A 26385-nucleotide genomic window follows, 5' to 3' on the forward strand; every position below is an offset into this window, starting at 1 on the left:
GATTGATTGATTGATTGATTGCTAATTTTATTACTGTCCGCCTTGTTTCCAACTGGTTAAGTTTAGGCCCTCTTTCGAAGTTGGTTAAGGTTAGAGTTTGTCTTTAGAGCAGGGCGATAGACCACCAGCCCTGATTCCAAACTCTAACCTTAACCAAATTCGAAAGAGGGCCTAAACTTAACCAGTTGGAAACAAGGCGGACAGTAATAAAATTAGCAATCAATCAATCAATCAATCAATTCAATAACCCACGCTTACTTAAAACAGCGCACCTCCCTGCAGTTGCTTCTATAGAAAGTAGGTTTACAAAAAAAATAAAATCTTATAGGGCAAAGAGAACTTTTTTTTCCCTATAGGGCAAAGAAAACTTTTTTTAATTTGTTTTACCTACTTTCTATAGAAGCATCTAAGAATGAAGTTCTATAGAAAGTAGGTTAAAAACGAAAGAAAAGTTGGATGTGTTACTGTATTTGTAAATCTGGTATGTCATAAAGTCTTTCTTTGGTCTGCATCCCCTTAACAATTGTGTGTATTGAGCCGTACTGTATTGTACCCATTCTGCATCTGGTAATACAATTTTCAATCAATCAATCAATCATTCCAATAACACACAGTTGGATGTGTTAGTTTGTTGGATGTCTAGGTGAAAGACAGTTGGATGTGTTAGTTCATTGGATGTCTTAGTTGAGAGACAGTTGGATGTGTTAGTTTGCTGGATGTCTTACTGAGAACAGTTGGATGCACTTCCGAGCTGCTTCCACATGGAGGCAACTTCTCTTTTTTGTTGTTGTGGGAACTACTTTTTCTGGCGGATGGTTTTTTCAATAAATCTTCGATTAATGTGTGTTTATTGTATAGCAATAAGGTTGGATGAATGTGCCAGTTGTATAAAAGCATTACACCACTTGTAGTCGTGGTTTGTGAAAATTAAACCATGCCTAGGGGGGTCTAACGACCACCCCTAGGCATGGTTTAATTTTCACAAACCACGACTACAAGTGGTGTAATGCTTAAATACAGCCATCAGCACAAAGTCCATGTATATAGTAAAGTCAAAACAACTGTAGTAGCGTATAGATAGCCATCAGCACAAAGTCCATGTATAAAGTAAAGTCAAAACAACTGTAGTAACCTAAAGTCCATAATCATATGAATAGAATATTGTAGTAAAGTCCATAATAACCATAGCAATAGAATATTGTAGTAAAGCCGATAATCATATAAATATAATAGTGCATAGGGCAGACACACAGGTGCAGAGCGCAGACACACAGGTGCAGAGAGCAGACACATAGGTGCAGAGAGCAGACACACATGTGCATAGAGCAGACACACAGGTGCAGAGCGCAGACACACAGGTGCATAGAGCAGACACACAGGTGCAGAGAGCAGACACACAGTGCAGAGCGCAGACACACATGTGCATAGAGCAGACGCACAGGTGCATAGAGCAGACACACAGGTGCAGAGCGCAGACACACAGGTGCAGAGCGCAGACACACATGTGCATAGAGCAGACACACAGGTGCAGAGCGCAGACACACAGGTGCAGAGCGCAGACACACATGTGCATAGAGCAGACACACAGGTGCAGAGCGCAGACACACAGGTGCATAGAGCAGACACACAGGTGCAGAGAGCAGACACAGAGGTGCAGAGCGCAGACACACAGGTGCAGAGCGCAGACACACATGTGCAGAGCGCAGACACACAGGTGCAGAGAGCAGACACACATGTGCAGAGCGCAGACACACAGGTGCAGAGAGCAGACACACAGGTGCAAAGCGCAGACACACAGGTGCAGAGTGCAGACACACAGGTGCAGAGCGCAGACACACATGTGCAGAGCGCAGACACACAGGTGCAGAGAGCAGACACACAGGTGCAGAGCGCAGACACACAGGTGCATAGGGTGCGGACCGAGATCAATTGGTTGTTTGTTTTCCGAGGTAGGACAGGGGAGAGAGGGGGTCTTAGTATAATAAGATAAATATTGATATACCATTTTTTTATATTATTTTTTAAATGTACTCCTGAAATAGAACACCTGTTTTAAAAAATATTATCTGTAATCAGATTGTGTCTTTTTTTCCCTCTGTAACTGTATCGGAATACAGTAAAAATATATATTTGTGTATCCTGATAACATCTGTTACTGTATTCCCTTTCTCAGCCAAGCCAGCAGCGTGTGTGTGTCTTGTGTTTTTGCTTGTGTGTGCGTCTGCGTGACAGAGAAAGAGAGAGAGAGATAGAGAGAGGGACAGAGAGAGGAGGAAGTATTTACCCACATTGCTGAGGTACGGCATTTCCATTTGCAGGAGTATAATGCAAGTCACATCTATGCATGTATTTGTGTTTTCGTGTACGTGTGCAGCACATGTATGTGTCCTGGCGCTGTTTGAGGACCCTGGAGCCAATGGAACCAAGGGCTACTCCTCTAACGCGTCCCTCCTCTCTCTGTCCTCCGGCTTCATCATCTACCTCCTTTATTCCCCCGTCTCTCTTTTCTCGCTCCCTCCTGCTCGCTCCGGGGCCTTGCTAATGTGCCGGAAAGCTGAAGGCACCCATAGAGGTCCCTTCCTGTGCGTATTGCGCACGGTGGAAGCGATTAAAAAGGGATTTGGGGCTGGAAGGCGGTTGTTATCACTGTGTTTGATTTATCACCCTCAGCTGGGGGAAGGCCTCGGCCACTGTAGTCAGAGAATCCATAAATTCCAGGTGTATCCCCGCAAGAACCGAGCAGGGGACGCACCGATAACAACGACTCCGCCGGCGATACCGATGCCTGAGAACTTTCACTTGGACGGTGGAGTGCCGCGTCGTTTGACTGAGCGGCAGACGTTCGACTTTGACCGTCTGCTTGCGTTCACTCGATCGAAATGCGTGAAATGTAACCAGAGTTCTAACGTGCTTCTAGAGGGCCGGAGAAAATAAATTAAAATCATTTTGCTTGGATCTCTTACATGTGGCTCTTGGGATTGGGTTGTAGTATTGGGGAAATTCTCCAATATGGATATACCCTGTTTTAGCAGCCTATGGGCCCAAAATCCAATACTAGTATTGGTGTTATTCGTGCAACCTTACAAAGAACTTATCGGGATGGAAACAGAAAAAAAACAATCCAGTGCCCAGAAAGACGAACCCCCACCCTCTCACCCTCCACCACATCCCTCCTTCAACCACCTCTCTTCCATCCATCCACCTCATTCAAACACCATCTCCTCCCTCCATCCACCTCCCTCCTTCAACTACCATCTCCTCCTTACATCCACCTCCTTCAAAACACCTCTCTTCCATCCACCTCCTTCCTTCAACTATCATCTCCTCCCTCCATCCACCTCCTTCAACCACCATCTCCTCCCTCCATCCACCTCCTTAACCACAATCTCCTCCCTCCATCCACCTCCTTTAACCACCATCTCCTCCCTCCACCTCCTTCCTTCAACTATCATCTCCTCCCTCCACCCACCTCCTTCAACCACCATCTCTTCCCTCCACCTCCTTCCTTAACCACCATCTCCTCCCTCCACCTCCTTCCTTCAACCACCATCTCCTCCCTCCACCTCCTTCCTTCAACCACCATCTCCTCCCTCCACCTCCTTCCTTCAACTATCATCTCCTCCCTCCATCCACCTCCTCCAGCCACCATCTCCTCCTTCCTTCAACTATCATCTCCTCCATCCATCCACCTCCTTCAACTATCATCTCCTCCCTCCATCCACCTCCTTAACCACCATCTCCTCCCTCCATCCACCTCCTTCAACCACCATCTCCTCCCTCCATCCACTTCCTTAACCACCATCTCCTCCCTCCACCCACCTCCTTTAACCAACATCTCCTCCCTCCATCCACCTCCTTAACCACCATCTCCTCCCTCCACCCACCTACTTCAACCACCATATCCTCCCTCCATCCACCTCCTTCAACTATCATCTCCTCCCTCCATCCACCTCCTTCAACCACCATCTCCTCTTTCCATCCACCTCCTTAACCACCATCTCCTACCTCCACCCACCTCCTTCAACCACCATCTCCTCCCTCCACCCACCTCCTTCAACCACCATCTCCTCCCTCCACCCACCTCCTTAACCACCATCTCCTCCCTCCATCCACCTCCTTAACCACCATCTCCTCCCTCCACCTCCTTCCTTCAACCACCATCTCCTCCCTCCACCCACCTCCTTAACCACCATCTCCTCCCTCCACCCACCTCCTTCAACCACCATATCCTCCCTCCACCCACCTCCTTAACCACCATCTCCTCCCTCCACCTCCTTCCTTCAACCACCATATCCTCCCTCCACCCACCTCCTTAACCACCATCTCCTCCCTCCACCTCCTTCCTTCAACCACCATCTCCTCCCTCCACCCACCTCCTTAACCACCATCTCCTCCCTCCACCCACCTCCTTCAATCACCATCTCCTCCCTCCATCCACCTCCTTAACCACCATCTCCTCCCTCCACCCACCTCCTTCAACCACCATATCCTCCCTCCCCCCACCTCCCTACTTCAACCACCATCTCCTCCCTCCATCCACCTCCTTAACCACCATCTCCTCCCTCCATCCACATCCTTAACCACCATCTCCTCCCTCCACCTCCCTACTTCAACCACCGTCTCCTCCGTCCCTCCACTTCCCACGCACCATCATACAAGCCAGGATGCTTTGTGAATGGCAGTGGAAAACATTAGGGTAATTAGAAGCTGTTTAATACCCAAGGTGGCTGTAGAGGGAGAGAGGGAGAGCCGGTCATGGAAGGGCGTTTGCCAAATAAACACACTCAAAGGCCAACTTCAACTCCTAGCCACAGCCATGGTGCAAGTCCAAGGTAAGGCAGGGCTCTGAGTTTAATGAAAAGGTGTTCTTTAGGGGATTAAAGTGTGGGTGTTGCTTTAACCTCTTAAGCATCGGACGGCCCGACGGTGGGCCGGCATGCACATGCGCACATCGCAACACTTTGCCCTCGTCTGCCGGCTCCGGGCTGCATTTTTGCAGATCAACCAATACATTGTTGGAAAGTTGAATTTGACGCCTTTCGATCATCACCACACTCGATCTATTGCATGCTACCAGTCTCGAGTTACAAGATAAAAACATCCGACGACCGTGATTTGACAAGCCATTCGGACAAGTGACCACGAATGGTTTGGCCAGGTCCTGAATAATAATAATAATAACCTCACCTCTAATAATAATAATAACTTTATTTGTATAGCACCGTTCATACAGGGGATTTCAGTTAAAAGTGCTTTACATCAGCAAGAAATAAGACATCAAATCAGTGTAAAACAAGCAACAAGAGCAAAGCATAAAGTGGGGTAAAATATTGCAGATATATTAATGAAATCATATCAGAACCTCACGTTCCAATAGGGAGGTGTAGTGGTTACGTCATTGCTGTTTCCGTCTGGTCCACCTCGCGAAATAGCAATGAATTTCCCCATTGCCCATTTCTAAATCGTCTCGTTTAAAACAAATAAAGCATGAACATTTGCATGGTGTACCTTTCTGTGCATATTCATCCACAATCTATATCTCAACATGAAAATATTCGCAAAAAAAAATCCGATTTGTATTTCAAGCAAAAATGCTTAAACAATAATGTTAGTGATAGAAGGGAAGTCATTTTGTGCACAAATGGAAAGCTTTCCAATGTTACAATAGTAACAATACAATACAATAGTTACATTCAATCCTAAAATATGGCTTGTGTAGGCCTTGAATGTAAAGTGGTGAGGACACTGGACAAGAGTTATCAAAAATAACAATATTTATTTTGGAACAGCTAAGTTAAGGGCAAAAGATGGGGAGCTGGGTACTCCAGACTCCCTAGTTCAGGATTATAAAAAGTAAAGTAAAGCACAGGGTCAAAAGAATAAAGCAACAAAAATGGTCAAGCAGCAAAAATGTCAAAATGAGAAAAAGCAGTGTGAGCAGGTGAGGTCTGGAGAGCTGTGACGAGGACATGCTCTGTGAAGTGAGAACTTGACAACTGCTCCCTGCACCCTGCACTGCATTTGTAGGGTGTGGTGCCTCATCACCACACCTGTGATGAATTAGAAAACGGCCATTTTAAACACAAGCGAAACAGAAAGAAAACAGTGTGTCAATCAAACCACCCATTAGTCACAACACACTACAACCACAATGTGAATATGCACCACAGACAGTAAGTATCCCCATGTGAAAGTAATACGTAACACCGATAATCCATTTTCCCAATGATAAATCCCTATACGGTGGACCTTGCGGGCGGTCCAAAGTGACGTCAGACTACACCTCCCTATAGGCGTCTTCAATTTTTGTAATCTGTTACAAAACATGATAAAGGTCATAGTATGCACCCAGCGGACAGTGGGGCATAGACATAAAAGAAAAAATAAGTAAAATAATAGCAAGGGTAAAATGAGCAGACATATAAAATCACAATTTTTTACATTAGGATCTAACATCCCAACAGGCCACCTTGTTTATGGTTTGATCCAGTTTTAGTAGAATAGAAAATACATGAATGATGAAATGAGCACATAAAGTGCAGACATACTATAAAATCACAGTTTTTTTCTGTGCAATAAAATTGTTCTGGATTACTGTTTAACAGTTCAAAGTCGTCTTTACCTTCTGTTTGGTATCCACAGTTTAAAACCTGACAGTCTTCCCTCTTGTTTGATACCCACTTTGACCCTTTGAACCTCCCACTCAGGGCAAACCTCCCTCTCAGGGCGCAGTTCCCTCTCTCAGGGCGCGGTTCTAGGCCTGGGTCTTACACAGTTTTAAAGCCTGACAGTCTTTCTTGCTTGATACCCACACAGTTTAATACCCGAAAGTTTTGAACCTGTAATAAAAGCAATAGACAGAGTAAAATAGTGCAGTGCAATAGAAATAATAATAAATAATAAAGACACCATGACTTGGTCTGTAAAGTCTTTCACATTTCCTGGAAATGCGCGCCGCCATTTTGTTTGTAGTCCTATGAGGAGAGGAGAACCAGGGCTTTCGATGGGCTTTGGAATTTCTAAAAACGACACTACCCAGCTCAAGCCAGCTCCTGTCAATCATATGACTTGTGGATTTACTTTTTTATTTATCTTATTTTTCGGGATTATCTCCCACAGACCTGAATGTTATTGCCATAAATTAGAATGCAGTTAGTTTCTCTACATTTCTGTGAATGTCTAGCAAAAAAATGCGTTGCAATCTGATAAAAAATGGCGGAGACATTTACATTATAAACAAGTAACTGTACTTACAGTAGATTTCTTTCACGGTTTTTGCTGCACACCTGGTGATACTAAATCCAGATTGAACTCTGCCATTGGAAAGGGGAGATTTCTAGATATATTCTATAATCATATTTCAAATAGCATGTGTCCGGATGGCAGAATTCAGTACTGTATCTACAAAACCTTCTGTTTAATCATCTTCCCTTTATTCATTTGCTTAGATTTTTTGTACACGTGATCTTTTTTCGTGTCTGGTAATTTTCTAGCATGGTGTTATTCACTGTCAAGGATAAAAAAAAAATAAAAAAAAAAATAAAAAAAATGATATTCTCCTTTGGTTCATCACAATTTACTCAAGCCTATACCAGACACAATATTTCTGACACTGGGAATACATTCCCTGAGATCCATAGATGTCCCTAGATACCTTTTTTTTAACTAATTAAAAACTCAGTTTTGTTCTTTGTTTGTGTAAGAGTGTGCGTCAGCGTGGCTACATGGGTTAACATGTTGGCTCCCGATTGGAAAGTTGCACGTCGAGCCCCGGGCCCGGGCGCTGTCGGAAAAGTGATGTTGTCATCCAGTAGGGAGCACTCCATCCGCTGGACTTGGCAGTAACAATGTTAAACCAACGTCTAGACTCACTGCAGTCGTTAACCCAGGGGCGTCTATTGTAAAAAATGGGGTTCCTTGACGTTCCTGGCGAAGTTCCCATTCGGGTCTCTGACATCAAGGCCAACTGAGCATCCCTGGCCTTAATTGGCTGATAGCAATCCTTGTCTCCTGGATTGCCCACTGTGTGTGTTCTGATGTGGCAGCTGTTCCCAGGTTGGGTCACACATTGAGGGTGGAGGACGCAAGTTACCAGTAGTGGAAAATAAGTACTCAAGTACTTTACTTACAGTACAATTTCGAGCTACTTGTACTTTATGAGTATTTTCAAACTTTATACTTTCACTCCACTACATTTATCTGAACCCATCAATTACTAGTTACTTTGAAGAAGCATATTTTGCATAGAAAACATAGCAAAAATGTATGAAAAGATTATATACTTCGACATTTGAAGCCTGACAACTTCAAGAGGATGTAATCAGAGCAGCATACGTGGACCACATACCACTTTAACATAACCTTTAGAGTGGATTGAGCGTTGAATGCTCCCAAGTTTTTCAGACTTTTTGCAACCGGCACTTTGGCGACCCCTAGTGGCTCGGTGTGCATATTTTGTAATACAATAGATCGAATTGAAGGCTTATTTGTTGCCTGTCAATAGCGACAAAATCCGACAAAATCCGTTCAGCGGTTCTCGAGTTACATGCCGGTATTTGAGGCTTGTGCAAAGTAGACGGTATTGCGCAAAATACCACTCCGACTCAGGCTGCAGTAGTTCCGTCAATCTAGATCCGATCTCGAAAATGATTGTGGAGGGTTGTAGCCAATGAGTGTGGCTTTCCAATGATACCCCACATGGGGATCTAAATAAAAAAAATGTAAGAAAATAAAAAACACGAAAACAGGAAGAGAAAAACAGCCGAATGAATTGAAGTCTATGAGAAAACTGAGTACACAGTTGACCAAAATCACTCCTAATCACTCATTTCTGAATGCATCTTTATGAGATTTGGACATAAGGCTTCAGGCTATAGATCTTTTTTAAGCCATACCACCTTCTGGGAAATACTACTAACTACTACAGAAAAACTTGGGTAATACGTTTTTCTACAACTCAAGTTCAGACCTATGTTACTCTATTACGTTAACTTCAGAATGTCATCTTTCAAAAGAGACCAGGCTCATGCATGTGCTATAAGTATAAAGTATGTTGTTTTGGTTTGCAAAAAAAGTATGCAGTCCTCAAAAACTAAAACTAAAATGGCAAATTTTGGAGGCACCTGTTAACACTTTCAATGCCGGAGCTCTGTGCAAGCTTTAGTGCTTCCACCCACTTCAATGATAGAGCTCTCATATTTGCAAACGCATAAACTATGTCTTAAATTATGGCTATGTGTCTAATCTGGCCGTCGCTTATCAATGACTTGTTTGCAGTCAACATTGTCGAAACTGATTGTTTTTTAATCGGTTTATTTCCATTTTATACCATTTTGAATATATGAGGAATATATAAAGATTCTGTGATAAACGCCCTTTACTGGAATATTCTGGAATACACAAAAAACGTTGAAATTTTTCTGCCTATTTATGAATCGTTTTCAAATAAACGCTAGATTATCGATAGTATATGTGTACATATGCACGCTAGAGAAGCGAGCTGAAAAATCTAATTACTAATTTCCTGATCGCACACACACACACACACACACACACACACACACACACACACACACATAGGGCACACACTGATATCTCTGTGAAAATAGCTCTGATTATCCCAAGACTGGTAAAATAGATTCCTTACCTCAGATCAGATGTTCTCCAAAAAGATTATTCCAATTCCTGATCGCCATTCCAAATATCGATCACGTTTATTGATCCAATGCTGGGTACTGGAAATATGTATTCCACGCTGTTTTGGGGCTCGGCAATGACTTGGATCCTCTCGGGTGGCTTGCGCGAGAAGTAAAATGAGGAAGTTGGATCCCCCCCCCCCCCCCCCCCCCCCCCATGTGTTTTCATGCAATCCATTCCAAAGGGGTGCAGTACCACAGGGAGACGATAGGGGGCGGTATTTTCCCAATGGAGCTCAGAGAGAGTTTGCAGCACTAACGTGAGACTAGATTGATGAAATATGAATTCAAATCGCTAATAAAAAACAAACGACATATCGCGTCGTTGGCAATGAACGGTCGGCATGAACAAACGACATATCGCGTCATTGGCATTGAAAGTGTTAAGAGGAACTGTGTACTTCCACCACTGCAAGTTACCCTTTACATTGTAAATATCTGTGTGTCCTATGACTGGAAAGCTGCTATAGTAAATACATTCATTCAGATGATGGTGACACACACACACACACACACACACACACACACACACATACAGTACGTAAACACACACATACATACACTCACCACTGTTTGACCTCTGTCTCTGCTGCTGTGAGATTTGGTGTTGGACCCTAAACTGGCTTCCTGCCATTTCGGTTGTAAACTTGCATGATCTGTTCCCAAACATCCCTTTTCTGTCTTGGACGCTTCCTCTGGAAGATCTCTTCCATGTCCAACAAAAAAAATCACTTGAATTACTATCACGCAAAAATACTGTATAGGTAATGGTCCCCTCCAGTTCCCCAAGCACGTGTACTGTGGAGTTAGTGAGGCATCACTCACCTCTCCTGCTAAAGCACTTTGAAGGGAATGGTACAGTATGTTTTTGCAGAAAATTGGCTCACGTAATGTTAAACTCACGAAAGTGTTGTAGATATAAAAACCTCTGTTAATCTGTTGAACCTAAGGCTTTTCACATTCAACAATGCAAAAAATTAAGAAATCATTTTCAACATTCTTCTCTTGCTCCCTCAACTGTATATAATAACAGCTCCCAATAACTTAAGGCTATCCTTTTCTCTCTTCCGCAACTAATGAGCATGCAGTTTTTGTCAGGGAAAGCGGATTTCTTCCTTTGTTCTTTTCCCCCTTCGAATGGGGAGGTACTGGTAGAAATATGCAGAAAGAGGTGATATATCATGTTTAGCTTCCATGAGCCTCTTTTGATTAGGATCCAAGTATAACACAGCTTGCGAACGACGTTTTGGAACTGAAAACGGGTCAATTAATGAATTATGTGTGTCTGACGATCATAGCAGCAGAGTGGGGGTGGGGGTTTGCGACGTGGAAAGCAATGAAACGACTCACCCAAGAACAACAGCTGTGTCCTTGTTAAGGTCAAGTTTTTTTGGGGGGGGTAAACTTCTAGTTTGGTATGAAATGTAAACATCGTTTTTTTTGGGACGTGGTTAAATCACGACACGATCTTGACTTGTAACGATATTGACATGCTGATGCATAATGAGATGTTACAAGTGCACTTGTGTTGTAATAGGGTGTACTTGAAACATACTGCAAACAAAGTGTACTCCACTCAGGAAGATAATCTGGTTGTTTGGAATGAGTCTCATAACCCAAACCATGAACACAATTTAATGGTTTAATGGTCCTCACATTATGGTCATTGCATTTGAGGACGTTTGATCATGTGCTATATTAGATTCGATTAGATTAAAATGTATGGTCATCGTACAGCACAAGTTCAGTACAATGAAAAGAAGTTGGCATCTAACCAGAGTGCAAATGTAACAGTAAAGTGCATAACAATATACACTGTAACAAGTGATTAAATGGAATATATACAATGAAGCTATTGTGTAAATATGCTAATCTGATGTATGTACAGTATTACTAATATGTACAGTGATATGAGTATAAAGACATTATAGTAGTAAGCCATACAGGCCGGTGGTATAACTAATAAGAGTAGGTACTGTATGGGATATATACAGGTATAGATAAAGTATATACATCGTGTACAGTGCACAGAGTGAGTATGTATACAGGTACATGTATGAAAACAGGAATATATGCAGATAAATATATATATGGTATATACAGTGTTATATGGGTAGACTATAGGTAGGTATTTGTGATTACAGTATAAGGAGTTCAGAGAGACGGCAGCTGAGGGGAAGAAGCCTGAGCTTGACTTTGAAGGGAGATTCCTAAGGAGGGCAAACTGTCTGAGATGGAGGTGAGAGGTGTCCTTGACAACGCTGCATGCCTTCCTCAGACACTGTTTGTGATGAATAGTCTCAATTGCAGGGAGTGATGTACCGGTGATGCGTTGGGCGTTTTTCACCACCCTCTGCAGTGCTTTCCGGTCTGAGGCAGAGCAGTTGCCGTACCAGACTGTGATGCAGTTGGTGAGTATGCTTTCTCTATGATAAAAGTTCACCGGTAAAAGTTCACCAGAATCGGAGGAGACAGGTGGGCTTTCTGTCTGCTGGTAACTGAGCCTCATGTGAATCAGTTAGAGAAATCTGTTTTTACAATTCGATTTTTCTTTAGTAGCTAACCATGCCTTCTATGGAGAAATTATTGCACGATTGCTTGGCAACGGTTGAATGGAAGCACTAAATATCACGTGCCACATGTGTTATTAGCTACCTTTGGACTTTTGGTTACGATTAGTGGCATTCTTGAGGAAATCATCAGTCGTTTCAAAATAATAGTGGTAGTAATAAATATCAGGTTACATTTTCCCTAAAATGAACATTCTGTAGGTCAACTGCACAGGGTCTCGTTTATCAAGCAAAAGGAAACTAAAATAACTCAAATATACAATATCATGCTCATTTCCACTCAAGATTCGATTATAATGAGTCAATGGATACAGTTAACCTGATATTTTCTGTCTTAAGTAAATTGTGGTCCAGTATTTGATAAACGTTCAACCTTTCACACATAATATTGATAAATGAGGTCCATAGTGTTTTGAAATGAAACGCTTCAAGTAATATCCACACTGAATACCCCACAGAATAAACAATCACCATTGACATAACTAGAACCATAGACAATAATTATAACCATCAGCTTGACCTCAAAACAGCACCGCTATATATTTTGACAATGACCACGAGAATGTGCACTGTCTCATATGTGTCCTACCCTTGATCTTTAAAGGGGCGGAACAACAGAGAAGGGGAACAGCAGAGGCAGATTTAAAACATCCATTAGTATGACTACGCCTGGCCTTATGGGAGGAGACAGGGTCAACGGGGGGAGATTTAGTTACATTAGCGAGGAGCGTGCTCCCCCGAAGGGTACCGCCATGGGTCAGCCCGCAATATTAGCTTACATCACCCAGAAGAAAGGGCCGTACCACCAGTGGCACTGGGATGGGGGGGGGGTCAAGTCCTCCGCAGAGACAGCTGCAAACCATAACAGATGAAAAGAGGAATAACAGAGAGATGCCTAGGATCATAACGGGGAAGTTAAATGGGTCTGGATAATAATAATAATAATAATACTTCGTTTTATATAGCGCCTTTCAGAGGACCCAAGGTTGCTTTACATAAGGGGGGGGGGGGGAGGGGAGGTAACAAATTAACAAACATAGTGGACAGACACAACATATACATATACATATAAAGTGAGAAAGTTAGTGGTTGAAGGCCAGGTTGAAGAGGTGGGTTTTGAGCAGTTTTTTAAATGAGTCCAGAGTTGGGGCGGTGCGGAGTTCTGCGGGGAGGGAGTTCCAGAGGGTGGGAGCTGCCACACTGAAAGCTCTGTCCCCGAACGTCCGTAGTCTGGTTCGGGGGATGGAGAGCTGACCAGTGTCCGTGGATCGCAGGGACCGTGACTGAGTGTAGGGGTGGAGGAGGTCAGTGAGGTACTGAGGTGCCAGGGCGTGAAGGGATTTGTAGGTGAGCAGGAGGGTTTTGTAGGTGATGCGGGATTTGATGGGGAGCCAGTGGAGGTGGATGAGGATGGGGGTGATGTGCTGCCAGGGTTTGGTGCAGGTTAGAACCCTGGCAGCTGAATTTTGAACATACTGGAGCCTGTCCAGGGTTTTGCTTGGGACCCCGGACAGGACCCCGTTGCAGTAGTCCAGGCGGGAGGTGACGAAGGCGTGGATGAGGGTCTCAGCTGTGGTGTCGGAAAGTGATGGTCAGAGTCTGGAAATGTTTCGGAGGTGAAAGAAGGCGGATTTGGTGAGGGAATTGACATGGGATTGATAGGAAAGGGTGGAGTCCAGGATGACGCCCAGGTTGCGGACCTTAGGGGATGGGGAGATGGAGCAGCCGTCGATGTTGAGGGTGAGATCCCCAACCTTCCGGAGCAGGGCCTTGGGTTCCACAACCATGAGCTCGGTTTTATTGTTGTTGAGCTTGAGGAGATTAGATGACATCCAGGTTTTTATTTCGTGAAGGCAGTTGATAAGGGAGTGTGGGGGGAGATGGGTGGATGGTTTGGTGGAGAGGTAGAGTTGAGTGTCGTCGGCATAGGAGTGGAAGCTGAGGCCATGGCGGCGGATGATCTGACCGAGGGGGAGCATGTAGATGGTGAATAGGATTGGGCCAAGTACGGAGCCTTGGGGGACGCCTTGGTTGACTGGGGCCGGGGTGGAACTGGAGTCGCCGATGGTGATATACTGTGTCCGGGTGGTGAGGTAGGATTGAAACCAGGAGAGACACAGTCACACTTTCATTCCTTGTGGGGACTCCTTCCTTAACCATACATTTTTTATGTACCCATGAAAGCTATACCCCTCAGCCTCAAAACACTTTGTTCTGTCAGTTAAGGATCTCACCAATTGCCTTGAACACATTTCCTCTTCTCTGATCAGAAAAGGGGGACTATTAGCTTGCATTAGTGATTTTATTGGGGATAAATATCTCTATTATTAAATTGAAATGCATTTAAAAATACCAGCAACAACCTCTACCTGTGATGATATTGATGGCACAGGTGGACAGGATATTTCCTGTGTTTTCTTTTTTAGTTTTTTGTTACTAAGACTGTGTGAACTGCCATTTGGCCCCTGGCTGTGTGAAGGCCTTACCAATAACATGATTATTGACTGTGATTGCACTGATTCCGGGCAGCTGGAACTGGACTAATTATTGCAGGCTCTATTTATGTGTGTGATTTGCTGCTATGTTTTCATGCCTGCCCCCCCCCTTTTTTTTGCTGTCCCTCTGTGCATTCCTATAGAAGAATTATGACATCATTGGCCAAGACTTGGCGATAAAACCAGGAAGGAGGTATGGAATGGCAGACTGGTTCCTCCAAGGAAGCCTCACACTAGTCTCAGCCTCTACAACGCCAATCCGGCTTCTTCCAACCCAACCGCTACAGAGCAGAAACCAGCGCGATGCCTTGGTTTGGGAATTACCGCTACTACACCTCCCCCAAGTTAAGTAACGTTCTCTGCTCAGATGTTTCTCCTCACTGCTCTCCTGTGACAGGTTGACCTTTATCCCTCGCTACAACTGGAGAAGAGTGGTTCCGGATGCATATTTGCCCGGTGGCTCTTTCTCCTTGCACACATTCAGTCCCCCTCATATTACGGTAGCCAGTTTATTTTGTGGGCTAGCTGTGGCTGTTCTCGCCTCCAGGCTATTGTCTGCTGACCTGGGGTCAGCATGTTTTTATTTTTTCCCTTCCCACACCAGTTGTCTCCCCCATTATTTGTGCCTTTCCTCCCCCATCACTGGTGTAGGTTTGTATTGATAGTGTAAGTTCCTGTAAGATTGCAGAATCGGCTAACGTGTTTGCGTGGTTACACAGCTTTCCTGGAGCTATGCTGTGTGTTAGCATGCTGTGTATAATAGCTAGTAAGTATCTATATCGTGCTCTACCTAGTGTTCTTTTCACAAGGACACTAAACGTCTCAGACTGTTACTAACGTGTCTACTAACCCACTCAGCTGACCTAGCCTAGGCAGGATAGGGTGACAGCCCTCACAGTACCATCAACTGTCCCCAAAAGGGCACCCCAACACACCTTCTCAGCGGGAGAGGCTTTTGCTGCCACAAAGGACATTGCATGTTTTTTTGCAATAAATTGTTACTCTTGTTTCTATCCATTGCATCTGTGTGCTTTTTTGGGAACCTACTGCAAACCACCCAGACTGGATTTCCTCGCCCTGTGACACTGACATTATGTATCGAGGAGTTTCATCGGCCTCAATACTGGTTCATATTTGACCTGAAGCTGCAAAACTCTGTCCATATGGCCATCGTCTAATTCCATGTACTGGTATTGGCTATTACATGTTTAGGAAATTAAAACAAAGCATACTATGCTAAAGGCAGTCAGTTATTTTTCATGGAAAATGGTTCATATTTCATGGCTGTCCCTTCCATGTTCGTTTTGGAGCTTTCAGTACGTGTAGCGACCCAGAGGAGTGTGTGTGGGCGTGCATGTGGGTGCATGCGTGTGTGTAAAGATTCTAGACAAGCATCTGGGACAGACCACATGATGACAGGATCAGATGAAGTCACTGTAAACAAACCAGCCAGTCTTCATCACCCGCGTGTGCTCTTGGATTTACTTCGCTCAAAGTCTCAAAGCAACACCCCCCCCCCCCCCACCCCAACCCACATTCTCCAGTCAGTACACAGTGACACGTCTCAATCTTGGACAGACGTGTCTCGGTCCGAGGCCTAAATGAGGCCACGTCTGGTACAGTGTATAGGACTGAACAGGAAGTGACAGTTTCTGGCAGCTCAAAAAACTCTGGTTGCTGCTATCAAATTGTAAGAGTGAAATGTTTGAAGTTTGCGACATCCTGTGCCGCGCGCTGCCATTTGGTCCCTGACAGTCTCGCTAACGAACACACGCACACACCCAAACACACAGCTCATAGCCGACACTTTGTTCTAATGTTTGGACAGTACCACCCACTCACTTTTTTTTTCTTTCTTTCTTTCTTTCTTTTTTCTTTTTTTACAGCGTGTGTAACACAGCCACAAAGTCATTTTTATCACTTCCCTTGGCGCACAAGCCCCTGTGCCTCTATCACTCTCATTAGCTAGCGAGGGGGGAAATGAGGAATCAGTGGAAAGGCAGAGCGTCATTAAACACTGTAAACCGTACACTTAGAATGACAAAAGAGTCCTGTTAAAAAAAAAGGGGGGGGGGGAAAGAAACAGGGTTGGACATACGCCAGGGAACCTATTTAATTCCTCTGGCTGCTGGCGTCTGCCCCCCACGACAAATCACCCGCGCTACAGGTCCAATTTGTAAAAGACAACAGTGCAAAACACGTAGCCTGCACAGAGCATGAAATGGCCACCGCCGCCTACACAGGCGACCCCCTGCTGTAGTGAAGCATATATAGGGCGAGGTAGGATTCACCTGAGTGAGGTTAACAACTCAAGTCCTTTATTAGGTTATTCTACCGTTAACACTATGCAAAAGATACACTAAGGCAACGTTTAGGTGGAAGGAAAAGTGGATAGAAAATACTGCCAAGTCATTCACTCAGTAAATCACTAAACCGCTGAATAATCATATCCAGCAACAGGCTCCACAAACAATAAACGCCAGAACACTGCCGCCCCGCCTACACACTGGTACCAGTACGAGATAAATTTCACGCTATAAACAGATCAATACAGTCCATATTAAATAATGTTTCGTTTCTTTTTCAAATGTAGCCAAGAGTAAAGACCTCAGTACAAAAATAAAAAAAATAGTATAAGAAACAGCAGTAACATTTTATATTTTCAGCACTACATTTGTTTACCAATGATTTTAAGTGTTATTAGCCAGTTTATAAATATCTCGGCGCATCCCGGAGGAAACCGGATGAATAAAATGTGAGGGAATAACGTGTCATGCAAACGTTGTAGTCCTAAGAGAGACCCAGGGCTTTCGATGGACATTGACATTTCATAAAACTACACTACCCAGCCCATACAGACGTTATTTTTGTGATTATATCTCACAAACAAACCTGAACGTTATTGCCATAAAATATAATGTAGTTTGTTTCTTTACCTTTCCGTGAACGTCTAAAAAAGTAACTATACTTACACTATATTTCATTCACGGTCTTTGCTGCATGTTATGGGTGCTATAGTGGCACTAAATCCAGATGGAACTATGTCATTGGAAGGAGGAGATTTGGCCCAATCCATAGATGTATGACTTGGCCATAATAAGGTCATGTATAGGCCTGATATTCTATATTCATATTTAAATGTGTCCGGATGGAAAAATTCAGTATCTACAAAAAAACCTGTAAATCATCTGCCCTTTTTGGACACTAGATCTCAAGAAGGTGCTGAATGTTCAGTCCTGGTCAATGTTAGCATGGTGTCAAAGATTTAAAAAATTAAATAATAATTGATATTCTCATTTGGTTCATTACAATTTACTCAAGCCCAGTAACAGACACAATATTTCTGACACTGGGAACATTCCCTGAGGTCCATAGATGTCCATAGATACCAAGAACATGCAAATGGGACTTGTAGAAGTGGAGAAATCTTCCATTTACTTGGGTATGTACTTTTCTGAAAATATGGCTCAAGCTTAAGAGGTTAAGAGACCACATCATGAATGAATGAATGAATGAATGAATGAATGAATGAATGAATGAATGAATGAATGAATGAATGAATGAATGAATGAATGACAACTTTATTTAACAGATTGCAGAATGGGTACAATACAGTACGGCTCAATACATACAATTGTTAAGGGGATGCAGACCTGAGAAAGACGTTTGTCTTGTTTCCATCAGGGTCCCCCATTTTCAATTCATATAGACATTTATGACATACTTATGGCATAGGGACATATAGGTATTTAGTACTGATACATTTGTGACATAAACGGTATTCCAATATACAGTACTGTTACCCCTAGATCCTGACAGAGTATATACATATGATGGGGAGGGGACTGTACATTAGGAGGGGGTGGGTGGGTGGGAGAGAAATATACATATGGCGGGGAGGGAATATATACATGCGGTGGGGAGGAGACTGTCTATTAGGAGGTATTATTGTTTGAGCCGAATCTGGGTTTAACATGATTTGTTGAGCTTCCTCTGGTGTAGTGGTTGTGGTATTCACTGACCTTTGGGAAGTATTTTGACATGTACATGGGCACCCCGGTCGTATAGTGTATCTTGTAGACCAGGCCCATTGCAAGTTGCTGTACTCTGTCGTCTACTCTAAGCCATCCTAGGTTGTCAAAGTGGGCAGGGGTGAGGTGGGTTCTGGGGTTCAGGTCAAGTAGTAGTCTGACCAGTTTGTTTTGTGATGTTTGTAATTTTGTTTTAAGCGCCTTTGAGGTGCTTTGGTACCATGAGGTGCACGCATAGTCATAGTACCCTTGAATGAGTGCTCCTGCCAGAGTCTTCAGGGTATTCTTGTTTACCAGAAAGGAGATCCGGTACAAGAATCTAGTTCGTTGGTTGACTTTTTTTATTACATTGGATGCCATTTTGTCACAGGAAAGATTTGCCTCTAGGATGGAACCCAGGTAGGTAATCACCCCAGTCCCTCATGATCTCCCAGTTACGTAAATATAGGATAGACTTAACATTTTACTCACCACCTGCAAGGCCCTCAACAAACTGCCTCCCCCTACCTCTCTGACCTCCTCCAACAACACGCCCCCTCCCTACCTCTCTGACCTCCTCCAACAACACGCCCCCCCTACCTCTCTGACCTCCTCCAACAACACGCCCCCTCCCTACCTCTCTGACCTCCTCCAACAACACGCCCCCTCCTACCTCTCTGACCTCCTCCAACAACACGCCCCCTCCCTACCTCTCTGACCTCCTCCAACAACACCCCCCTCCCTACCTGTCTGACCTCCTCCAACAACACGCCCCCTCCTACCTGTCTGACCTCCTTCAACAACACGCCCCCTCCTACCTGTCTGACCTCCTCCAACAACACGCCCCCTCCTACCTGTCTGACCTCCTCCAACAACACGCCCCCTCCTACCTGTCTGACCTCCTCCAACAACACGCCCCCTCCTACCTGTCTGACCTCCTCCAACAACACGCCCCCTCTTACCTGTCTGACCTCCTTCAACAACACGCCCCCTCCTACCTGTCTGACCTCCTCCAACAACACGCCCCCTCCTACCTGTCTGACCTCCTCCAACAACACGCCCCCTCCTACCTGTCTGACCTCCTCCAACAACACGCCCCCTCCCACCTGTCTGACCTCCTCCAACAACACGCCCCCTCCTACCTGTCTGACCTCCGCCAACAACACGCCCCCTCCTACCTGTCTGACCTCCTCCAACACCACGCCCCCTCCTACCTGTCTGACCTCCTCCAACACCACGCCCCCTCTCTGTTGCTGCCCCCTCTCTGTGGAACCTGGAGTGACAGGGCATTCTCTGTTGCTGCCCCCGTATGCTTGCCCACTAGCCTGACTGTCCTGATTGTGTGCCTGCCATATGTGTGCCTGCTTATACACTGAAATGAAAAAATTAAATTAAAATAAAAATCGAACCCTAACTAACCTTACTGTCATGCACTTGTCCTAATAAATGCCCTACAATGTCCTAATAAACTAAGCTACACTGTAGCACTCAACACTTTTATGTACATTGTTACTCAGCTGATATAGTTGTACCCTTCCTGATGACTTGTCGTGTTGGATAAAAGCGTCAGCTAAATGACTAAATGTAAATGTAAATACAGTGCTTATACATGTATGGGCTTTGATTTGTCCCTGTACATTGTTTTATTTTTATTTTGTATATATAGATGCATGAATGCCTAGTGAGTGAATGTACAGAATATGTTTTAAACTGTTTTTGTATTAGCTTTAATGTCCTTCTATTTTTCTGTTTATTTCTGGCTTAAACATCTAGCCCAGGGACTACAACTGAAAACTAGCAACCCTACTAATGTTGGCATATTTACAGTTTTTAATTTGTATTCATTTATAAATGTATAACTGTTGATTGATATGCACTGTCCCTGATCAAATAAACTGAGTAAACTAAACTAAACTAAACTAAACTAAAGGTCTCTGTCGCTGCCCCCTCTCTGTGGAACCTGGGGTGACATGTCTCTGTCGCTGCCCCCTCTCTGTGGAACCTGGGGTGACAGGTCTCTGTCGCTGCCCCCTCTCTGTGGAACCTGGGGTGACAGGTCTCTGTCGCTGCCCCCTCTCTGTGGAACCTGGGGTGACAGGTCTCTGTCGCTGCCCCCTCTCTGTGGAACCTGGGGTGACAGGTCTCTGTTGCCGCACCCTCTCTGTGGAATGCACTTCCAATCCACATAAAATAAATTCCCCACACTATCAACATTCAAAACGGCCTCAAACCCAACTCTTCACACAGGCGTTCCCTCCTAAACTGCTGTCACCCCCTGTGTTTTTCTTCCTTGTTGACACAAATCTATTTTAAATATCTTTCATTTAAGTGTTTGTTTTTTGTGTAAAGCGTCTTTGGGTACCCAGAAAAGCGCTAAGTCTGATGTATTATCTTTATTACTATTACTATTATTATTATTATTATTATTATTATTATTATTATTATTATTATTATTATTATTATTATTATTATTATTATTATTATTATTATTATTATTATTATTATTATTATTATTATTATATTATTATTATTATTATTATTATATTATTATTATTATTATTATTATCTGCTAAATACCTATATGAAATGTTCTATCTATTAGAATCACAGAATTCCATGGATTAACTTATGTCTGCCTGACATTTAGAAGGGGGCTGAGCTGCAGCATGCTCCGTCTTCTGACAGGACGAATGAATAAGGACAGCGATGAGAAAATGTTATTTCGAGTGGTCATAAATAGTGTCTTGTGTTAATTTCTTATTTCGCCGATGTTGATTGGACCACAGACGGATCTCGAGCACTGAGGAAACCCAGACCAGAGTATTTAGCTTGGAAGGTTTGAGGCGAGGCTACGAGACCGCCAGCACGCTCAGAGAACTCACCGAGCCGCCCATAAATTCTCACCCCCCATTCTCTCTCGCAGGCATATGCAGGGCCTTATCCGTGCACCCCCCCCCCCCCCCCCCCCCCCATGTCGCTGCTAGAGAATGAGCCCCCCCCAAAAAAGAAAATATGGATGTAATTGGAAAAGTCATGTGAATGTAATGTCAAAGTGCAGAGACCAAAGACGTGGAAAACGGAGCTCGGTAAGAGAAAATAAAAAAAGCTGCGGCCGGTAGTCCCCTAAGCACTAGCTAGTACGCAGCCAAGCTAGCCCCGAGTGTGCACTTTCCAGTCTGCCGTTCGTCTACTTCACGTTACTTGTTTTACTCTCATATAAGTGAGGGCACAGTAAAACTTGAGTTGCCTCTTGCCCCTCAGAACCCTTGATTTCAAGCATACGACCTAAATCACTGGAGGTATGTTGGAAAAACAGGACACCTCATAAAACTCGGAAAACGCTCTCCCTGTTTTTAACGTACTCCTGGGAGGCTGAATCGGACCCTTTGTGAAAAGAGAGCTTGTGTTCGGATTGGGGAAAATGGCTGAAGGGACGGGTGAAGTTCAGCAGCGTTTTATTGTCCTTTTCTGCCTTTTTTCAGCCGATTCAGACCGCCTGGACTCGGGGGGAAGATATAAATTGTGTCCTTGAGGCAGCAGGCAGAGACAAACCACAAGCACAATAGTTATTATATCAGAACCTGACACTGCTGGACAATGTTTCCTTGTAGGGCGGCTATGGAAGTGATTTCAAGAGCAGTGGTTGGACGGGAAATGAAAGTGGGATGGGCCAATGGAGGCTTAGAATGTGTCTGGTTCCTCCCCTCAATTTTGTCGATTGGTAAACGGGTCAACCTGCGAGCCCTTTGATCTCGTTACCAGAGCTCGGTATGAGGTAAGGGAGGAGGAGAGCGAGGTGTTGGGAGAAAGGGATGGATAGGTGATGGAGAAGAAGAAGAGAAGAAGACAAACAAGATGTCATGAAGGTTGGATGACAGACAGACAGACAAACATAATGTCATTAAGGTTGGATGACAGACAGACATACATGATGTCATTAAGGTTGGACGACAGACAGACAAACATAATGTCATTAAGGTTGGATGACAGACAGACATACATGATGTCATTAAGGTTGGATGACAGACAGACATACATGATGTCATTAAGGTTGGATGACAGACAGACATACATGATGTCATGAAGGTTGGATGACAGACAGACAAACATAATGTCATTAAGGTTGGATGACAGACAGACAGACATACATGATGTCATTACGGTTGGATGACAGACAGACATACATGATGTCATGAAGGTTGGATGACAGACAGACACACATAATGTCATGAAGGTTGGATGACAGACAGACACACATAATGTCATGAAGGTTGGATGACAGACAGACAAACATGATGTCATGAAGGTTGGATGACAGACAGACAAACATGATGTCATGAAGGTTGGATGACAGACAGACACACAAACATGATATCATGAAGGTTGGAGGAGGACAGACAGACAAACATGATGTCATGAAGGTTGGAGGACATTTAATCTGTAACATAATCTTATAACTGCTTTACAGATATATCAGATTACTTAGCTTTATCCCAGAGATCATTGCATATTTATGGGATTTGACACGTATGCAGTGTGCATGTGTGGTCCGGGCTTCCTGGGGGTGTCTAGGTTCAAAGGTCACAGTACAGTGCAGGTCACGGTTTCTCTGGAATTCAGAACAGTTGGCATTGGATTGAGGCGGGGGTGGGGGGGTTGGTCGGGGAGTAGGCGGGGGGGGGGGGGGGGGGGGGGGGGGGGGGGGGGGGGGGGGGGGGGGGGGGGGGGGGGGGGTAGCCACACACCCACCTGCCAAGGGGAACAAATGTGCATTAAATGACTGGGCCTTTTCACACGTACGCCGAGCTGTACTCCCTGGAATCTTTATCACCACCGCTTTTCATTACATTCCTATTTCTGGGGCTTCACTGTGCTAATAGAATATATTATTTATCATGGTTGCACCCAGAGATTAAGCCCCTTTCCTGAAGCCACATGGAGAAACAATAAGAAGTGTCTTAGACTGCCCACTTGCCTTTAAAAAAAAGATATATAATAATTCACACTATTTTTGTCAGGCGGCTTATTAGTTCAAGGAAAGTCGAGCAAAGCAACCAAACTACTCAAAACCAACTTGTTAAAGGAGAGTACCTAACGTTTCACTTAACACATCCTCTAAGTCAGTTTCACTCCGCGACCACGGGCTAATCCTGGGCAGAACACGTCCTTATGCGTTTGTCTCTTTTCCAAAGCGACTTCTCAAACCATTCCTCATTCCTTTTTGGTCAGGCCAGGCTTTTGTTCAAAGACAAGTAGCATCATTATCATCATCATCATCATCATCATCATATCTGCCCTCTCGGGGCCCCAGTGCACCAGGCGAGCCGGGGGGGAGGGGGCTCTCGTTTCATGCGGTGACCATAAAACATGCCCAAAGTCCCAGCGACACTTCTGCGCGCCCCAGCCGAGCCGCTCCCTCATGAAGCACTCCAAGACACTTAACAAGGGGGCAATTACAAACTTGTTGCAAATTATGGTTTGCATACATTTAGGGAGTCGCCAACCCACACAAGTGGTTTCAAAACACTTTCAAAGCTAAAAGGTTTGTGAAATATTGCTGTTTTTCCAGGCGGCCGTGGTGAGGAATGCTAACTAGGGGAAGGAAAGATCAGGAAGTTTACAGAGAACAGGAAAAATTCTAAATAAACCAAAAGGAAATTTACACCCCCAGCATTTTAGGGAGCATTGGGGAGGGTCACAGAAAACATATTCTCAGCGTCATCTTAAATATCAATCTCTTCTGAGTTGAACTTTGATGTAAATAGCTGGGTACTCAAACTCACTGAGGATAATGAAAGCAGACATACCCCTTGGTCTATTTCTCCAGTGTTTCACTGGCAGTTGATGCACAGATAATGGATTCCGGCATGAAAACACGGCAGATCAATACTCTTTATTGTCTGTGGAGATGCTTCCTAACCACATTAAAGAAACCTTGTGTGTGCTTTGAATCAACCTCTTGTGGAGAGATGGTGTGAATTGGTTTGCTTCCTATACAGTATGGTAACTGACAGCTGTCGTAGCTGTTCATCCGCCTTGCATGTGTGAAGTATTGAATATGACATTGAAATAGTGTCAGTTGACAGCACAGTAATATGACATTGAAATAGTGTCAGTTGATAACACAGTACTATGACATTGATAGAGTGTCAGTTGATAACACAGTACTTGATATATTGTCAGTTGATAACACAGTACTTGATATTGTCAGTTGATAATACAGTACTATGTCATTGATAGAGTGTCAGTTGATAACACAGTACTTGATATATTGTCAGTTGATAACACAGTACTTGATATTGTCAGTTGATAACACAGTACTTGATATTGTCAGTTGATAACACAATACTTGATGTATTGTCAGTTGATAACACAGTACTTGATGTATTGTCAGTTGATAACACAGTACTTGATATTGTCAGTTGATAACACAGTACTTGATATTGTCAGTTGATAACACAGTACTTGATATTGTCAGTTGATAACACAGTACTTGATGTATTGTCAGTTGATAACACAGTACTTGATGTATTGTCAGTTGATAACACAGTACTTGATATTGTCAGTTGATAACACAATACTTGATGTATTGTCAGTTGATAACACAGTACTTGATATTGTCAGTTGATAACACAGTACTTGATATTGTCAGTTGATAACACAGTATACTTGATATTGTCAGTTGATAACACAGTACTTGATATTGTCAGTTGATGACACAGTACTTGATATTGTCAGTTGATAACACAGTATACTTGATATTGTCAGTTGATAACACGTACTTGATATTGTCAGTTGATAACACAATACTTGATGTATTGTCAGTTGATAACACAGTACTTGATATTGTCAGTTGATAATACAGTACTTGATATTGTCAGTTGATAACACAGTACTTGATATTGTCAGTTGATAACACAGTACTTGATATTGTCAGTTGATAACACAGTACTGATGTATTGTCAGTTGATAACACAGTACTTGATGTATTGTCAGTTGATAACACAGTACTTGATATTGTCAGTTGATAACACAATACTTGATGTATTGTCAGTTGATAACACAGTACTTGATATTGTCAGTTGATAACACAGTACTTGATATTGTCAGTTGATAACACAGTATACTTGATATTGTCAGTTGATAACACAGTACTTGATATTGTCAGTTGATGACACAGTACTTGATATTGTCAGTTGATAACACAGTACTTGATATTGTCAGTTGATAACACAGTACTTGATATTGTCAGTTGATAACACAGTATACTTGATATTGTCAGTTGATAACACAGTACTTGATATTGTCAGTTGATAACACAGTACTTGATATTGTCAGTTGATGACACAGTACTTGATATTGTCAGTTGATAACACAGTATACTTGATATTGTCAGTTGATGACACAGTACTTGATATTGTCAGTTGATAACACAGTACTTGATATTGTCAGTTGATGACACAGTACTTGATATTGTCAGTTGATAACACAGTATACTTGATATTGTCAGTTGATAACACAGTACTTGATATTGTCAGTTGATGACACAGTACTTGATATTGTCAGTTGATAACACAGTATACTTGATATTGTCAGTTGATGACACAGTACTTGA

Source organism: Notolepis coatsorum (genome assembly GCF_963971535.1).
Source record: "Notolepis coatsorum genome assembly, chromosome: 3".
Taxonomy (NCBI): Eukaryota; Metazoa; Chordata; class Actinopteri; order Aulopiformes; family Paralepididae; genus Notolepis; species Notolepis coatsorum.